At 47.4% G+C, this 17298-nt stretch overlaps 1 long non-coding RNA gene across 1 annotated transcript; it reads left to right on the top strand.

Moving 5' to 3' along the window:
• The first annotated feature begins 9104 nt into the window (after positions 1-9104).
• On the top strand, positions 9105-16808 carry LOC136485945 (uncharacterized). The gene is made up of 5 exons (XR_010766615.1): positions 9105-9348; positions 9460-9554; positions 9852-9924; positions 16178-16233; positions 16598-16808. It is a non-coding gene; the product is annotated as an uncharacterized lncRNA (long non-coding RNA).
• The last annotated feature ends 490 nt before the right edge of the window (positions 16809-17298 follow it).

Genomic DNA, 17298 nt, shown 5'->3' with positions numbered 1-17298 from the left:
CCACGGTTGTCCCAAACGTCTTGTCTTGCCCTGTCTCTATCATCTTGAGGGAACAGGGAGAAGTGGTCAGGTAAGATGAATCCAAACTTTAGATATGGAGCAGGGTGAGGCTAGTTCCTTGCCGTCGGGTGAAGCGGAGACCAATCCCTGTCTCCTGGGCGAGACCGACCCTGCCCCTCCGGGGTCGGGCGAGGCGGAAACTATCCCTCAGCCCTCGGGCGAGACCGAGCCCGCCCTAAAGGCGTCGGGCGAGACGGAGACTAGCCCTGAGCCCTCGGGCGAGGCAGAGCCACCTCAAAGGCGTCAGGCGAGTCGGAGTCTATCCCTTGGCCTTCGGACGAGACCGAGCCCGCCAAAAAGGCGCCGGGCGAGACGGAGACTAATCCTCGGCCCTCGAGCGAGACCGAGCCCACCCCAAAGGCGTCGGGCGAGGTGGAACCAAGCTCCTGTCATTCCAGTAAGGGGTGAAGCAATGCTCTTATGCGTCCAGAAGTTTTTAATGTTCGGTGGTTATTGGTTCCACCTTCTAGGGTACCCCGGTATTAGGTCCTCGACAATTATTTACACAATAATGGAGCCCGTGCTGAAACAAACATAACTGTGAACAACGTTATGTGAATTCAGCCTCATAAGATCAGTTAACAGGTGTCAACTACATACCCGAGTTCCATACGTTACATTGCGTGATAAAGGAATCAGTGAGAACAGGCTAGCCAAATTTTGAACTTTGAAAAATAAAACAGGGTGTCTCGAGACAGCACATCTATTCTAAAATAGATAGATACCCACATAATTTGCAGAAGTGCGTTTAAAAGTTGCGGGAATCAATGATACCCACATTTTTTCACATGACAGTGAAAAAATATAGCAAGGAACTGAAGACAAGAAGAAGGTTCAAGGGACGGAACAAACCTGAGCCGAGGGCCGGGCGCGGGTCGTCGGCGTGCGGGGGCGGGCGCCGAGGGGTCGGCGCGCGGGGGAGGGCGCCGGGGGCCGGGCGCGGGACGCCGGGGGTCGGCGCGCGGGGGCGGGCACCGGGGACCGGGTGCGGGTGTCGGCGTGCGGAGGCGGGCGCCGGGGGTCGGCCCGCGGGGGAGGGCGCCGGGGGCCGGGCGTGGGACGCCGGGGGTCGGCGCGCGGGGGCGGGCGCCGGGGACCGGGTGCGGGTGTGGGCGGGCACGGGACCGGCGGCGGGAACCCTAGGCAGCCTGACGGCGTCGGAGGAAGAAGACAGCGCCCAGACGATGACTACCGTGCGCTTCCCTCCTATTTATACTAGGTACCATTTGTAGGGGCGGTTCCTTATCCAGCCGCCCCTACAAATGAATTTTTAGGGGCGGTTCCTGATCCAACCGCCCCTACAAATATTTTTTTAAAATTATAAATTCTATATTTTTATATCATAAAAACACAAAGTAATATAAAAAAATTATGTATATACATAAATATAATATTTTTTATTATTCTATATATGAAGAAATATATATATAAACAATTGTAGTCAAAACAATATAGAAAACAAAAAAACAAAAATTAAAAATTTGAATTTTAAAACTTCGAATACAATTTTATGACGTTAAATAAAATAAAATGAAAATGTTGTAAACATAAAAGTTGTATAACTCATCAACATGTACAACTTTTATTTTGGTCATCTTGTCATGTGACTTTGTTTGAACGATTCAAATTTTGAAATTTAAATAATTTCAACTTGAAACAATATTTTGAAAGAGTAAATGATTTCACATGAAAAACTCATGAATACCAAAGTTGTAGAACTCATCAATATGTACAACTTTTATTTTGATCATATTTTTATTTGATAAAATTTGAACAGTTCAAATTTTGAATTTCACTAAATGGCAACTTCAAACAAGATTTTGAAACCTTAAATGATTTCAACAATAAAAGTCGTGAACATAAAAGTTGTTGAACTCCTCACTATCTACAACTTTTATTTTGGTCACTTCTTCATGTGACAAAGTATTAGTAAACATTATTCATAAATTCACATGACTCATAGTTTCATGAACTATACGAGAAACATGTTGATTTGTGAACAATGTTTACTATGACTTTGTCAGAGAAAGAAATGATCAAAATAAAAGTTATAGATCTTGATGAGTTATACAACTTTGGTATTCATCACTTTTTCAGCTCAAAAACATTTAGTGGTTGAAAATCTCGTTTGAACTTGTCATTTTTTTAAATTTGAAAATTTGAAGTGCTCAAACTTTGACAAATGAAATTTTGTAGTAATAAAGTGGATGTTCAAATAGAGTCATCTGGATGTTGCAAAGGGTAGTCTCACACACATGCATAAAATGTAGTCTCATACACATACAAAAATATGTAGTCTGTGGGTCAGACACATAGAAAACTTGTGCAACACGTGAAGCGAGCACCCAAGGGTCATCTTGGTAGCCTAGATTCTCGAGGTCTAGGACTCTCAATCCGATCTCGTTCAATTGGTGTTGTTTGATCCAGCGGCATCGAAACAGGGCCACCGTTATATCCCTTCCATAGTCAAGTTCCCATATCTCTTCAATGATGCCAAAGTATTGGATCTTTCGCCCTAATCCATCGAGAGCCTCTATTCGAACGCCGCTGTTTTGGTTCACATATTTACTATCCTTTGCGTGGGTATAGTACGTGTACCCATTGATGTCATAAGCATTCCAAGATGTCACTTGTCTCGATGGCCCCTCCGCCAACCTACTAATGGTAATAGAGTCTATGGTTTCTTCAGGCGGTATGTTTTGGTCCTTCAACCATGTAGTTAGTCGTTGCTTGTGCTGTTTCATGACCCAATCATCCGAACGGCCATTTCTCTCCGCCATAATGATAGCCAAGTGTTCATCAATATACGGTTGCATCAGTTGTGTACTCTGCAAGACACTGTAATGCGCCCGACTCACCTCTTTGTAATCATGGTCGATGAACACTTTTCTACCACTGGTGCCCTTCCCAGCTAGCCTACCCTTGTGACGAGAATCGGGTTTACCAATCCCTTTCTGTACTTTTAGGTACTTTTGACAGCACTCGACGACTTCTTCAGTACTGTAACCCTCTATCATGGAGCCCTCTGGGTATGCTCGATTATGCACGTATCGACTTAAAACCGACATGAACCGCTCATAGGACCACATTTCATGCAAGTAGCAAGGGCCAAGCGCCTGTATCTGATGAACCATGTGAATCATGAGATGTGGCATTATATCAAAAAAGCAGGAGGTAAACACATCTCCAGTTGGTTTTGTGTCTCCACCACAAATTCATGTAGGTCACTCAGCTCTTCCTTGCCAATCGTCTTCTGTGAGATCTTCGAAAAGAAGTAGCACATGCGGGTGATGGCCATTTTCAAGAACTCTGGCTTTATAGCCCTGATTGCAATAGGTAGAAACACTGTCAGCATCACATGGCAATCGTGAGCCTTGCAGTGTGTTATTGACAAGTCCTTCATCGACACTAGCTTCTTCACATTTGCTGAAAACCCAGTTGGGACTTTGATCCCCCTCAGGAAAGTGCATATAGCTCTCTTCTCGTCTGGTGTTAGGTTGAAGCACGCCGCGGGCAGAGTGTATTTTCCATTAGCCTCAGGTACCGGGTGAAGCGGTGGCATCACGTTTAGCTGCACCATGTCTTTCCGTGCTTTTAGACCATCATTTGACTTGCCTGTGTCCATCAAGGTAGCAATGAGACTCTCAAAGACATTCTTCTGCACATGCATAGCATCAATGGCATGGGGGACCTCCAAGTCTGGCCAATAAGGCAGATACTAAAAGAAGATCGATTGTTTCTTGAAAGGTACGCCTTTGACAGGAGGTGTGCTTCTATCTCTGTTCATCCCATCTGGATTCTTCTTTCCATAGACGACGCTTATGTTTTTCACCATTCTGTACACATGTTCTCCGTTATGACGTCTCTCTGGAGGGGGTTCAATCTCCGGGGCGTTGTCATAAAATCTAAAGAACAATTTGCTGCGGTACTTGTGACTTGTCTTTAAGAAGCGTCAGTTCCTTAGGTAAACTATCTTCTTGGATGCATCCAGGTACACCCATGTAGTACCATCCAAGTAAATCAAGCATCTCGTCTTCCCTTTGATCTGTCCAGACAAAGCAAACAGCGCGGGGTAATCATTGGTAGTAACAAATATTATTGCTCTACATATGAAGTCCTCCTTTCGGAATGCATCGTACATCTGCTCCCCATGCCTCCATAGCCTCTCCATTTCTTGCATCAAGGGCTCGAGGAACACATCTATATCAATGCCTGGTTGTTTAGGGCCAGAAATAAGAATAGTGAGGAGAAGGTACTTTCTCTTCTGACACAACCATGTTGGGATGTTGTACATGGTCAAGATCACTGGCCATGTGCTGTGGTTGCTCATCCTCTCATTGAAGGGATTTATTCCATCAGTGCTCAGGCCAAACCGTACATTCCTTGGGTCATCGCTGAATTCTTTGTGCTTCTCATCAAACCTTTGCCACTGACTACAATCAGCCGGGTGTGCAATCTTATCATCATCCACCTTGCGCTCATCATCCCACCATGTCATGAGTGCGGCTTCTTTAGGGTTTAGGAACATACGTCTCAAGCGGTCGGTCACTGGTAGGTACCACATTACCAGGGCAGGAATTCTTCTCTGCTTTGCATCGTTGCCTAATGGAGTGTCCTCTGGGGGCTGAGATTCTTGTACCACCTTTTTTGTACCCTTCTTATTCCTCTTTTTCCCCGTGGATGGTTCGTCCCCACCATAAAGGTCATTGTTCTTGTACCGGCTGGCCCCACACCGGGGACATTTATCCAATGACTTGAACGTTTCACCACGAAAAAGTATACAGTGGTTGGGGCATGCATGTATTTTTTCAACCCCCATTGTCAATGGACTTATGACCTTCTTCGCTTGGTACATGTTGGCGGGAACTGAGTTTGGTTGTGGCAGCACCCATGACAGGAGATGCAATAGATCATTGAAACTACAGTCTGACCAGCCGTACTTAGCCTTCAGGATGAGCAGCTCAAGCACGAAACGTAGTAATGTCCAATGTGTCGGACAGCCCTTTTCAACACCATACACAGTCTCCTTTGATGCTTTTGTCACTCTTTCCAAATTTTCTAGACCTTTCGGGCTATTTAGTAAAATCTCTGGTTCAAGGGTTCGAATCATGTCATCTAAATCATCTTCAACTCCGACACGTGCTCCACCATCATTATTGGCACCACATTCGTCGTTACCATCCCAACCACCAGCATCACCACCTTGTTCATTGCCAAACTCAAAATCCATTCGTGCATCAAGCTCTGCTGAATATTGGGACATGGATTCTATGATTTCGTCGTCGTATTCCTCCTCATCCTCGTCGTTAACAATAACTGTTTCACCATGATGAATCCACACTGTGTAGTCCTCAACAAATCCTCGCATAATCAAATGTGATATGATGATAGTCACATCTGTCCATGCCATACGGTTCTTGCAATCTTTACGGGGGCAAATAATTGTATCCTTATTCTCTTTCAATGTCGTTGCATGCTTCGTTGTGGCTTCAATAAATTTATCCACCTCTTCACGGAAACCTGCCTTGAACCTTAACGAACCGTACATCCAAGAGTTCATGTACTCCATCTTTTACAACAACAACAAAACAAACATTAAAGGACTACTTATTCAGATATATATAAAAATGAATCAAAGTAATAATTATTTGAGAATAATTGTATATACCTCAGATATATATGAATATAAATCTAATATAATTACATGAAGCATACAAACACACCATGGTAGAGGAAAATTAATTAATGGCTCATTTATCCATAAATAATTAAAATACATATTTATTGATTACAATAAACAATTTCAAAGACAACAATTAGCAATAATTATACTTTACCCAATATCTTTCATACAAACCCTAGTCCAATTTTATCAAACATAAATTTACAAAAACGAAATTAATAAAAAAAACCAAACCCTAGATCTAGATCACATGCACATGAAACATCCATAAAACTAACTAATGGTTCACTAAAATCAAGAAACATGGACCAAATAAGGGTATGATCTTGATCCCCTCCCTAATTTATCCTAGTACATTTAAAAGTTGGGTCTAATTTGCTCATAAATAGCTCAAGCACCATAGAAGAGAGAGAAAAACAAAACTCTAATTACTCACTAACCAACCATTAAAACTTCAAAAAAAAGTGTGGAATAGCATTTTCTTACCTTCTACAACCTCTCCACCAAAGGATTTGAGACCAAAACCTTCCCCCTTAGTAGAGCAATTTTTGGGAGGTGCCCAAGGCCTCCCCACCTTTTTTTCACGGGTTGGAGTGAGTGACCCGAGGAGGAAGAAGGTGCTGCATCTGTTTTATATGGGGGGTATTTGTAGGGGCGGCTGGTGATTGAGCCGCCCCTACAAATCGGTGCTATAAATACGGGGCCATTTGTAGGGGCGGCTCAATCACCAGTCGCCCCTACAAATAGTATTTCTAGGGGCGGCTGGTGATTGAGCCGCCCCTACAAATCAGACCCCATTTGTAGGGACGGCTCGTAACACCAGCCGCTCCTGCTGTTCCATTTGTAGGGGCGGCTGGTGTCTGGGCACCCTAGCACGCCACTGTAGGGGCAGCTCCATCACCAGCCGCCCCTACAAAAAAATCGAACCGTTGCTAAAAATCGTTTTCTACGTAGTGAGTGGAGGTGCTCACCGGTTGGTGAAACAGGAAGAGCAGCAACAAATGGAGAAGGTGTTTGATGAGCTCTGCCCTCCACCTTGCTTAGAAACTCTAGCAATCGAAGGGTACTTTGGTCAACGACTTCCAAAGTGGATGATAACGACAACAATTTTGTCCCTTGGAAGCTTGAGGAATCTAGTGATGGATGACTTTCCTTATTGCACAGAGCTACCTGATGGTTTGTGGCAGCTCGCCAGCTTGGAGTTCCTAAAGATTAAAAGCGCCCCAGCCATCAAGCGTGTTGGGCCACAGTTCTTACTACCACACCATCATGAGCACCCAAGCGCTATGGAGAACTTTGGTTCTGGTTTGGAAATTATTGTGGGTCTATGTCCTGCCCTGGAGAGGATCAGCAATCTGCCAAATTTGCAGAACCTTGTGATCTTTCTGTGCCCGGAGTTGAAGGTATTGGAGGGTTTGCCTGCACTTCAGAGGATCGAGCTGAGGGCGGACTCCGTCCTGGAAACACTCCCTGGATACTTGACGGACATAAACCCAAGGCTTTTTGATATATACTGTGACTTCTCGCTGCTGGCTTCCATAGCTAAACGGGAATCTGGCCCTGAGTGGGACAAGTTCAGCCATATCAAGCAAGTTAAGGCATATGCACATGATTACGGCAACAACATTAAAAGCAAGTGGTATGTGAAGTACACGAGGGATCCTTTTAGCTTCAAGACAAACATCAGCCCCTCTGCTAACGCTTCAGGTAAATTAACACAATACTGCTGCTATATATGTTGTATGCTGATTACCTTTCTTGCTCTTGGAATTTCTCGTTATTTGACTAGACATGCCGTTTCAGGGGATGAAACGGAGGAGGTGTTATTGGACAAAGTGGAGGAAGTTTCAAGGGAAGTCAGGGAACAACAGAGGGAGTAACAATCAAGTATGCATGCTACTCCAAGACTACTATTATTACTACATACGTCTAGCACTGTCGATTATAAAAATGCATAAAAGACATTACCTGCAGGTGGAGTGCCCATCTGTGACCTGCCGCATGGACTAAAAGGAACCTTAGAGGCTGCCCCATCGGCTCCATTGCTGATTACTGCGCTGCGGGTCGTCTTGAGGCAGTCAGATGTTGGACACTGCAAATAAATACAACGAGACTAGAATATGCGATGTGATGTGAATTAGTTTCTTTTATTTGAATCTGATTTACTGTGGATACAGTTTATACCACCTGAGAATTGAGAGCCATGTACATATATAATAAAGTTCTGAGTGGTTACAAAACAAATGTTATGATACAGCTTATTCTGGCTTGCGGATTCATTATTGTGAGCATGAAAATGCAGCTTGCCTACTAATGTATGTACATGTATGCTTGCCAACGAGCCTCTCTTGAATTTTCGGGTAAGTAGGAATAATGCCCATTTATGGGTTTATGTTTGGTAGGTCTCGATGACTTGCCTAGTTAAGAGTTTTTGCCTAGAAAGTGAGTGTGGCCTAGGTAAGATCAAAAGAAGTCTATATTTAGTTGGAAGCCTGTATTTAGAATGCTTATACGAGAGAGAGAGAGAGAGAGAGAGAGAGAGAGAGAGAGAGAGAGAGAGTGAATCAACTAATCACGGCACAGTCCAGGCAACACTCTCGCCAGAGCTAGACGCTCGATAATCGTCGGCCTGGGTCTGGGTGAGCAAGCGCGTATCTCGTGCATGTAGCATGCAGCTGTCGACGAATGCAACCAAACAGTCAAGGTACAGGCCGAGAGCGGAGCCTGCGCAACAAGGCCCAGCTCAGCGATGTAACAGCTCCTGGTCGTGTAGAAAGCAGGACATTAAACTGAGAGGCAACCCAAACCAGCAATGTTAAGACTGTAAAAGCGTGGGTTTCCACGACAATCCAGCAAATGACCAAGGGCTCTGCTTGCACACAGCGGTCAATGCTGTATTCAAAAAGCGAGCTAGTTGGTGAGGCGGCAACAACTCCTCAACGTATATATAACACAGGGATCATAAATGGATGGAAAGACATGATATAGGATGGCTCAATAACCCGATCTATATATTTGTTCCAAACGACCCGCCAACCAGCCACAACCCAACGAACTAGCAAACATGCATGCTGATGCCAATCAAACAGCCATGTTTGCTTCACGCGCTCATGCGCACCTTCTTTTCTCTTAATCGTCATTTTCCATCTTTAATATTTCATAATAAAGTTGCACTGCAACAAATCTTCACATCTACGACCAGAGTTTGGCGACCATGTACAATATGTGGTCGTCGGTTCGGTCTGCAGTCCACTCCGTTGTTGCCCAAAGTTGTCCAACGACCAAAATAAGCCCGGTCGTCATCCAGGTCCCAGCGTGGTCGCTATGTCTCGGTTCCTCTCTTCTCGGCGCCCACCTCCCAACCCTAACCACCGCCGCATCTACTTGATTGCTACCCCTACGTGCTGGTCCCCGGCTCCCCGCCGCAAAGCCTCCTCTCCCGAGGGCATCTCCCTCCTCTCCTAACGTGCCATAGCAGGGGAGGACCCGGGTGACGGCGGCCGGGTCGATGTGTGCCCACCCTGCGATGGTGCCCTCTATGCACAACCGATGATATTTTTTGTCTGCGCTATGCGGCGACGAGGCCGGCGGCGGCCGTCAAACAGGTGAATGACTGTCTGTGGGCGCCTAGTTGACTAGATCTTCACGTGCCCCAACTGTAAGCCATCATCTTCCTCAATAGGATTTTCCTCATTCCTCATCTGCATCTCGAGTAGAGCCTGCACCTTCCATCCCCTGCAGCAGTAGGACTGGGTCGCATTGTTCGCTCGAGGGATTGCCGGCTTCTCGCTGCCTATTTCAGTTAGTACAGGTATGTTCCCCAATGTTAGATTTTGACATTTGATTGTTGTATTTTTCAGTAGTTAATAATTGTGGATAGGTTTTTATCTCAATTAGAACACTAGATCAAATGATATGGTTTCCTTTGTTTCAACTTTGTACCTGAGAAAGTAATTTTACACGTTCCTTCATGGATGCGTGCTATCTACTTGAAGAACCCTGACTGTTGCTTTGGAGTAGAGGGGAGGGTACCTTTGTTACCTATGAGATTCAATGTTTACTGTTTTGGATGTGTAATGCATCTTTAATAAAGGGAATTTGTTTGTAGATTGCATCTATGCTATCTCGGAAAATTTACGAAGTGCCTCTGCTAATCTGCTGTTCTAAAGTCTTGAACCAAGGTAACGTTTATGGATTTCTTCTGCAGAATTCAGTTAATAGTACAATAAGCACCAAATGTCTGAACAAAACTGCTCGTGGAGAGTCCTTGTACTTAGTACTAATAAAGGTTGCCTATAATCTATACTTATATAAATCTCGTATTTTATAATATGGATTGCATCTTAAATTTTAACTAGCCTGAATTAATTATCTAAAAAACTGCCTTGAAGTTATTAATTTATTGTATCAGTAAGAAACAAATTTGAGTATTGGTTGCCACCTGAATAATAAGGATCTGGCCATCAATACATGTAATTTGATTTTATTTATACGAGCATTCTGTTGGCCCACAGGATCACCGGCTCAGACGAGTGAACCACTCGCCGGTCTTACCGAGCACCCGCTAGTGTTGCCGAGCACCCACTAGCCGTGCCGACCACGAACAAGTGTTATCCGTCCCCACATACTATGACTGGAGCCAGAAGAAGAAGGGAGAACAGAGCAGGCACACACAATACAAGACACCAGCGTTGGCCGAAGCCCTGTCTGTGAGATGGCAAATCTGGACTCTCTTTACTGAGTTGCCGTGGATGTCTATTTATACAACTCTATCTATGTAGTCCTAGTACAGCGCACATGCTGTAAATAGTAACTAGATAACATACAGGGCTAACTCTGCGCCGGCCACTGCATGTGCCTACAGTGCGGCAGGTGAGCCGTGCGGCGCCTGCACCTGCAGCGGCTACAATATCACAGCAGGGGGCCTTTTCGGCGCCGCCTTTCCTTGTTGTGTTCACACAAGGTAGCAGTAGATTAGCTAACAATCTTCCCCTAATCCTACTGCTAACCCTTGTACCCCCTCCATGCCGATCATCTCCTTCAGCTCCATGAATCAAAGACGTCCGAGCGGCTTGGTGAGGACGTCCATGAGTTGCCGACCAGTTTCGACAAACTCGATGACGATCTGCCCTCCATTGACACAGTCCCTGAGGAAGTGGAACTTCACGTCGATGTGTTTACTCCGGTCGTGCAGAACCAGATTCTTCGCGAGGGCAATGGCGGGCTGGTTGTCCACCATCAGTGCTGGTGGGTGAGCTTCCAAGGCCGGTCAGCTCGCCCAGTAGCCAGCGTAGCTACACAACTTGGCACGCCGCTGTGGCCACCGCTACGTACTCTGTCTCGCACGTAGATAGCGCCACCACCTTTTGTTTCAGCGACAGCCATGAAATTGGGGCCGACCCAAGGAAGATGAGCACGCTAGAGGTGCTTCGTCGTCCGTCGATGTCCCCCGCCATGTCTGCATCACTGAACACAGTGAGCTACAGCCTACTCCCACCAGTCTTTGGGAAGATGATCCCATGATTCACCGTCCCTTTGATGTAGTGCAGTAGCCGCTTCACCGTAGCCCAGTGATCCTCTCTGGGATCCTCCATGAAGCGACTGACGTAGCCCACGACGAACGCAATGTCTGGCCTCATGTGGACTAGGTAGCGTAGACCGCCAACGATGCTCCGATAGAGTGTTGCATCTACCTTCACCGCGGTGCTGCCTTCGTCAGCTTCAGCTGCTCCTCCATCGGAGTCACACATGGCTTGCACTCCACCATGCCGCTCCTCTCCAACAGCTTGGAGGCATACGCGCTCTGACCGAGCGTGATTTCCTCCTTCCCCTGTGTCACCTCGATGCCGAGGTAGTAGGAGAGTGCGTCGAGATCGCTCATTCGAAAACAAGCCGCCATCTCGTGCTTGAAGCTGTTGATGTTCTCCATGCGCGCACCGGTGATGATTAAGTCATCCACATACACGTCGACCACGAGTTCCTCCTTCCCCCGTCATCGTGTGTAGAGCGCGTGCTCGGTTGCGCACCTTTAAAACCTAAGCTCGCCCAGCGTGGCATCAAGCTTGGTGTTCCACGCTCGTGGGGCCTGCAATCGGAGCACCCTGTGCTCCTCTCCCTTGGCGGCAAAACCTGGAGGTTGCCTAATGAAGACCATTTTTGCCAGCTCACCGTTGAGGAAGGCCGATTTAACGTCCAAGTGATGGACGTGCCAGTCCTTTGCTGCTACCAAAGCAAGTAGCAAATGAACCGACTCCATGCGTGCTACTGGCGCAAAGACCTCCTCAAAGTCTATGCCCTCGCACTGAACAAAGCCTGGGGCGACGAGGAACGCCTTGTGCTTGACAATGGCGCCGAGCTCGTCCCGCTTGACCTTGTACACCCACTTCAGGCTGATCGGACGGCATCCTGGAGGTGGATCGACGAGCTGCCTAGTCTTGTTTTCCTCGATCGCCTTCATCTCCTCCAGCGTCGCCCGTCGCCAGTTTCCATCACGCTCGGCTAGCGCGAACATGGGTGGTTCCACTGCACTGACGAGTAGCAGCTCTGCGTCGTTGAGCAGCCTGCCTGCCAGACCTGAGGGACCTGTGCCACCGACGATATCATCCAGCCTATGGAACTGCACCTCCTCACCATCGTGGTAGGCATCCACGAACTCAGTGATGTCACTTGGAGGTGAGGCGAACTCGATCGGCGTCGATGGAGTTCCCTGTTCCGCCGGAGTGCTTGGCATAGCACCTGAAGTGCTCGGCACTACTTCTGGATAGCTCGTCATAACTCCTGTAGTGTTTGGCCACACTGTAGGAGTGCCCAGCCTTAGTCTTAGAGCGGTTGGCACCACTGCAAGACGTCTTAGAGCGGTTGCCTTAGTCCTGAAGTGGCCGCCACCACTGCAGAACCTCTCGGCACCACTCCTGACGTGCTCGGCATCCCTCTAGGAGTGCTTGGCACTCTTCCCAGAGTACTCCGCATGCCTCCCGAAGTGCTCGGCACTACCCTAGGAGTGCTTGACTCTACCGCTGGAGTACTTGGCGCTCCTCCCAGAGTGCTCGGCACCTGTTCCCCATCGTCTCCACCACTGTGGATGACCAAGTGCTCGACGATGAAGGTGCTGGTGAAGCCGCCAGCTTCCCCCGTGCTCAGACTGCTCCAGTCCCAAGCCACCTTCTCATCGAACACGACGTCGCACGAGACAAGCACCTTGTCTCCACGTGGGTCGTAGAGCCGGTACGCCTTGGTACCCTCCGCGTAGCCCAGGAACACCATCGGTGTTCTCCTGTCCTCCAGCTTGGTGAGGTTTGGCTTTGTCTTCCTGACGTGGCCGATGCAACTGAATGTCTAGAGGAAGGACACGCTCGGCTTGCACCCATACCAAGCTTCGAACGACGTCTTGCCCATCAGGGCCTTGGTCGGAGCGCGGTTGAGGATGAACACCACCGTGGTCACCGCCTCTCCCTAGAACCTTGCCGGCATGCCTTTGGCCTTCATCATGGATCGGGCCATGCCAACCACCGTCTGGTTCTGTCGCTCCACCATGCCATTCTGTTGTGGCGAGTATGGTGCGGTGTGGTGTTACCCCACACCTTGATCTGCGCAGTACGCAGCGAACTCCACCGAAGTAAATTCGCCACCGCGATCAGTCCTCAGCACGTGGAGCTTCTTGCCGCTCTCGGCCTCCACGAGCGTCTTGAACTTCTTGATCGCCGCCGCCGCTTCGTCCTTGCTTGTTAGGAGTTGCAGCCACATGTAGCGACTACAATCATCCACGAGCAGAAGGAAGTACCGTCGACCACCATTTGTAGCAGGCGTGATCGGCCCACAGAGGTCTCCATGAATGAGCTCGAGAGAGTCCTTCGCGTGATACTTGGCCGCCTTTGGGAAAGGTTGCCTCCTCTGCTTCCTGGCCAGGCAGCTGTCACACAGCTCGCCTCCGTGCTTGATGTGGGGTAGCCCTCGGACCATCTTCTCTAGCCAACCAAGCGCGTCGAAGCTGAGATGTCCGAACCGGGCATGCCACATCCACGGTTCCTCGGAGTGCCTTGCCGCCAGGCACACCGGCTGCTCTACCTTCAGGTCGAGCAGGTACAATCAGTTCAGGGACCTCTTCACCTTGGCAAGAAGTCGCTGCTTCTGGTCCCTGATCCTAAGGACTCCATCCTTGATCAGTACCTCGCTACCGTGCTCATCCAGCTGATCAATGCTGATGATGCTGGAACGCAGCTGCGGGATGTAATATACATCCGTTAGCGCGTGGTGCTCCCCATTCTAGCATATAAAGATAATGGTGCCGCGCCCTTGGATAGCCACCCTTGAGCCATCACCAAACTTCACCGTACCGGTAACATCGCCATCGAGCTCAGAGAAGGATTCCTTGGAGCCCATCATGTGGTTGCTGGCACCAGAGTCTAGATACCACCGCTGCTCCTGGTCGGCGCCCACACGTCCGAGGTGAACTTGGGCACGTGGTTCATCGAGGTTGACTGTCTTCAGGGCCTTCCCAGGTCCTTCCACCATCGTCGCCTCTTCCCTCTCCTCGGTCTCGACGTCGTGCAGTGCATAGAACATCGCCATCAAGATAGTGGCCTTATCCTCATCATCGGCTTGCGCCAGATGAGCCTGAGCCTTCTTTTCCTGCTTGCGGTTTGGGCACTCCCGTGCCCAATGGCCCATCTTCCCGCAATGCCGGTAGGCATTGGGGTCGACCTACTTCTTCTCCGAAGAAGCCTTGCCGCGGCGCATGCCCTCGCCACCATGACTGGAGGAGGCTGCCTTCCTAGAGTTCCTCCGAGCAGCCCACTCCTCTTCCGTTAGCAGGAGTTTCCCGTTGTCCTTCGTTGATGTCACCTGCTCTAGGCGCTCGTCGACTGCCCGCAGACGACCTATCACATCCTCAATGGTGAGGGTGGATAAGTCCAGCATCGTCTCTATGGAGAGAGCGATCTGGATGTACTTTGCCAGCACGGAGTGGAGGTACTTGGAGACCGCCTCCTCTTCATCGATGGTGACACCATGGCTCTTCAGCTTGCTGATGAGCGTCTGCAGTGGAGGAAGAAGTCCTCCACCATTTCACCATCCTTGAACCTGAGGTTGGCGTACTCCTGCTTCAGAAGTTGGGCCGTCACCTTCTTTGCGCGGTCGGAACCGACACGCATTGCCGCAATAGCCTCCCACGCCTCCTTAGCCGAGCTCTTCACCCCCAACGGCTCCCTGTACTCCGCCGGTATAGCAGCAAGGATAGCCTTCAACGCTGACATGTCATCTTCTTCATTGTCGGTGCCCTTGTCAACAGCATTCCAGAGCCGTCGGGCTCTGAGCTTGACCTTCATGGTCACCGACCACTCTCTATAGTTGGTGCGAGTCAGCGTCGGCCAACTGGTGCTGCTGACCTCCTGCACCGTGAGAACAACGACATCCGGTCGTAGCTGGGCAGCCACAGCAGTGCCACTGCTATCGCCCATCTTCGAACCTCCCATCATCGCCAGCGGTTAGTCTGGCGATGGCGCTTGTACGGCTCTGATACCACTTGTCGGCCCACAGGATCACCAGCTCAGGTGAGTGAACCACTCGCCGGTCTTACCGAGCACCCGCTAGTGTTGCCGAGCACCCACTAGTCGTACCAACCACAAACAAGCGTTGTCCGTCCCCACACACTATGGCTGGAGCTAAAAGAAGAAGGGAGAACAGAGCAGGCACACACAATATAAGACACCAGCGTCGACCGAAGTCCTGTTTATGAGATGGCAAATCTGGACTCTCTTTACTGAGTTGCCGTGGATGCCTATTTATACAACTCTATCTATCTAGTCCTAGTACAGCGTACATGCTGTAAACAGTAACTAGATAACATATAGGACTGACTCTGCGCCGGCCACTGCATGTGCCTATAGTACTACAGGTGAGCCGTGCGGCCCCTGCACCTGCAGCGGCTACAGTATCACAGCAGGGGGCCTTTTCGGCGCTGTCTTCCCTTCTATGTTCACACAAGGTAGCAGTAGATTAGCTAACATATTCTAGTACTGGACTGATGATGCTGTATGTAGGCATCAAATTTATGTGAGTTTATTATCTTGTTCTACATAATGCAGTTAGTTTTTATTTGGTCTTTGCTTAGGTACTATGATTTTTACTCTTATCAAACATATGCAATATTAATGTGCTGACGGTTTATAGTCAGTAACATGAAAAGACTGCACGAGCAACTATATAAACTCCTCATGGGCCAGGTCACGGCGGCAGTGATTAGTGCTTCTAATCCGTATTCAGATAATGAATCATGTTTCGGTTTTCCTTGCCAAATTTCTTGGCTGAACCTTTTGTGTTATCATGTTTCAGCTTATTCTAAATAATTATTCTTTCTAATCTGTATTTAAAGAATGCATCATGTTTCAGCTTCCATGCCAAATTCCTTGTCTAAACCTTTGTGTTCTCATGTTTCAGCTTCTAGGCATTAACTTCATTGAAGGGGATGAGTATCATAAGATGTATCAGCCTATGTAATGTTGCTTCAACTAGTCATTTTTGTTTAAGTTTGTACACAGTCTTAACTTTACCAAATGTGCTCTTCGATGTATTGAAAATTTAAATTAGGGAGCCTCTTTCATATATATGAAAATAGCTTTGTCCCTCAAATGAAAGTAGCAGAGTTCATGCTTCTTCATCCGTGTATTGGTACTGAAACTTTGAGGTAAAATAAGATAGGTTTGAGTTGTTATTGTGTATTGCTTGGATGTCAAAATCTCAGATCTTCTCAGGCATAGTTCTGATATTCAGTGCATATTTGACATCAGTTCATTTAAGTATTAACTAGTTATTATTTTGTTTTGTTTATGCATAGTGTTAACATTGAAGTTACTGCAGGCTTTTCCTTGTTGACAAGACCAAGCTGTCAGAGGATAATGTTGCAGAATGCCTCCAGTTGAAGATTAGTATTCTAGTTATAGTAGTACCGGTGGTTTTCACCTTCAAACATAGCTTATTGCTGCTAATTCTTTGTAATAGGAATGGTCCTGAAGTGAGGCACTGTTAGTTTCATGGTTAGCCGTTTTTTCCTTTTTTTTGCAAAGATATATCTTTATATGGTGACAACTTGGATAAATAATAATAGCTTGCTGTTGCAAGTTTATCAATTGTGTTTTCTCTGCTATAGAAAATTTCATTGTATATGGTGTCAAGTGGTGGCTGATGTTATAAATAGGTAGCTAATGTGAAAAATTATCAATATAAATATGGTTTAAAATATTATTAATTCCAAAAAAATATGGTCGTTAGTGCCACATGATAGATGGTGTAAAAATATTAGCAATGAAAAATGTGGTCGTTGTTATTAGAAATGTGGACGTTACAAATCTAGTTTCAACGACCACATATTGTTCGGTCGTTGAAAAGTTAACGACCGGAAATATTATGTGGTCGTTAATTGTATTAACGACAGAGCTTTTAACGACCATGGACGACCACACTTTTGTGGTCGTTAATAACTTTTAACGACCACATTAGGACCTTTAACGACCACATATCCCGTCATTAATATCTCTTTTTCTTGTAGTGTTGAAACCTTT

This window comes from Miscanthus floridulus, chromosome 10 (genome assembly GCF_019320115.1).
Source record: "Miscanthus floridulus cultivar M001 chromosome 10, ASM1932011v1, whole genome shotgun sequence".
Classification (NCBI taxonomy): Eukaryota; Viridiplantae; Streptophyta; class Magnoliopsida; order Poales; family Poaceae; genus Miscanthus; species Miscanthus floridulus.
The sequence above is the reverse complement of the archived record's forward strand: the minus strand, read 5'-3'. Positions and strand labels throughout refer to the sequence as shown.